At 23.8% G+C, this 2,705-nt stretch overlaps 1 long non-coding RNA gene across 1 annotated transcript in view; it reads left to right on the plus strand.

The window, feature by feature from the left end:
• The window catches only part of LOC145278093 (uncharacterized), a 172,551-nt gene extending 171,031 nt beyond the window's left edge, over positions 1–1,520 (plus strand). Inside the window, exon 3 of the long non-coding RNA XR_013868335.1 lies at positions 1,087–1,520. This is a non-coding gene — a long non-coding RNA (uncharacterized LOC145278093). The remainder of the gene's footprint in view (positions 1–1,086) is intronic.
• The last annotated feature ends 1,185 nt before the right edge of the window (positions 1,521–2,705 follow it).

Here is a 2,705-nt window from a genome sequence, read left to right on the forward strand (position 1 = left end):
CTAATACTAATACTATTGCTATTACTATTACTATTACTAATACTATTACTATTACTAATACTATCACTATTAATAATACTAATACTATTACTATTGCTATTACTAATACTATTACTATTACTAATACTATTAATAATACTAATACTATTACTAATACTAATACTATTACTATTAATATTACTATTACTAATACTATTAATAATACTAATACTATTAATAATACTAATACTATTACTATTACTAATACACTTACTATTACTATTACTATTAATATTACTAATACTATTACTATCACTAATACTATTACTATTGCTATTACTATTACTATTACTAATGCTATTACTATTAATATTAATATTACTAATACTATTAATAATACTAATACTATTAATAATACTAATACTATTACTAATACTATTACTATTACTATTACTATTACTAATACTATTACTATCACTAATACTATTACTATTGCTATTACTATTACTATTACTATTAATATTAATATTACTAATACTATTACTATTACTAATACTATTACTATTACCATTACTAATACTAATACTAATGCTATTACTATTACTATTACTAATAGTATTACTATAAATATAACTAATACTATTACTTTTACTATTACTTATACTATTACTATTAATATTACTAATACTATTACTATTAATATTACTAATATTATTACTATTAATATTACTAATACTATTACTATTAATATTACGATTACTATTACTATTACTAATACTATTACTATTAATAATAATATTAGTATCATTAATACTAATACTATTACTAATACTTTTACTAATACTATTACTAATAAGAGTCAGTTATGTGCTTTTCATGAATTATGAATTTAGTGAGTATCTTATTCTAAATAACATAGAAGACAAATAAAACTAAGATAATAGGAAAGAAATAGTGATTCATAAAAATATACAAGGTATTTTGTTTGTTTGTTTGTTTGTTTGTTTGTTTTTTTTGTTTTTTTCCGGTGTGTTATTTTATAAACGAAGATATCGGCTTTTTATTGCCAAAACGACAATCTTTGACATTGTTTATTTCTCGTTTCAGGAACTCTTGGAGGGCAGATGGGCTTGTATTTGGGCGCTAGTATGTTGACCGTCTCAGAGCTGGCTGAATTTCTCACCATGTGTGTTGTGTCTGCGCTGCAGAATCTTTTGGGTTTGACAAGGCAAATACGCCCGAGACCTTAATTGCCGGATATCTCAACTAATCTCATCGGAATCGCTGCTTTGATATTTCCGTGTGCTTTTACCCAATTAAAATTAATTAATAGACATTCCTAGAATTCTGTAATTCTCAGTTCTACATAACTAAAAATGCAAATACACACACACACACACACGCACACACACATATATATATATATTTATTTATTTATTTATACAAACGTGTTTCGATCATTACCTATAAAACACTACGATTTTATCGGATTAACAAAACATGTCAGTTTTTAATTGCTGAAGAATATATATTTCGTTGGTGCAAACATTATGACGTATATATATATATATATATATATATATATATATATATATATATATGATAATAACGGCATTATTTTGCACCAACCTAATATATATATATATATATATATATATATATATATATATATATATATATATATATATATATATATATATACACACTCAAGATATATATATATATATAAATAATTTTCCAGCATCCATGTTCGATGTTTAGTGATAATTCGCTATTCAACGAAATATGTGTAAGACGTAATATTATGACAGTTCAGGCATCTGCATAAAGGAAATTAGCTGTTAATTTTGTTTTGAGAATGCTAACTAGTGGTATATATATATAGAAAAATAATATATATATAATTACGACCTTTTAAATCTCGCGTGATGTTTGCAACGAAAACTATAGGATACTGCTGAGTATTCTTTTTCACTTTCCTATAAACTTTTTTTTCTTTTAATAAACCTTTTTTTTCCTTACGGTTTTCAAAATATGAGCTAACCAGCAAAAATAGGTATTTATCTATACATACGTTTTACCAACATTTTTTCCTCTGAGGAGTAGAGCCTGTATATCAAGCTCCATAGAATAAAGAACATTTCACCTTTATTTCGTATTACTTCTTTTGAATAAAATAATTTAAATTCAATTCTACGATATCTTTACATTTTCTACTCATATGTATGCATATATATATATATATGTATATATATATATATATATATATATATATATATATATATATATATATATATATATATATATAGTTCTCTGGGCAACGCCAGGACACAGATCCTGCTACATTTGGAAAATAATATTGACCTGAACAAACATTCATTATTTAAAATGAAATATAATATTCAATTAGATTTATATAGAACGCATCGTGGAATTGGAAATTCTCGTTAATAATTATTATTATTATTATTATTATTATTATTATTATTATTATTATTATTATTATTATTAAGCTCGAACTTTGACTTCTGTAGAAAAAGAAATACTTCAGAAGTTAAGAGAGGTTTTTCTTAGAGACGATATCATAGAGATTCCAAGTATGAAGAGTAGTGATTGGTGGAAGGTGGAAAACGAGGTAAAAATAATTCAAGGAGTAATTCACAACATCATAAGAAAGAACATATCGATTACGGAACTTAACAGGCTTCTGTATGCAGCGTCATACG

The sequence above is a fragment of the Euprymna scolopes genome, chromosome 6 (assembly GCF_053919585.1).
Source record: "Euprymna scolopes isolate OS-2025 chromosome 6, ASM5391958v1, whole genome shotgun sequence".
NCBI lineage: Eukaryota > Metazoa > Mollusca > Cephalopoda > Sepiida > Sepiolidae > Euprymna > Euprymna scolopes.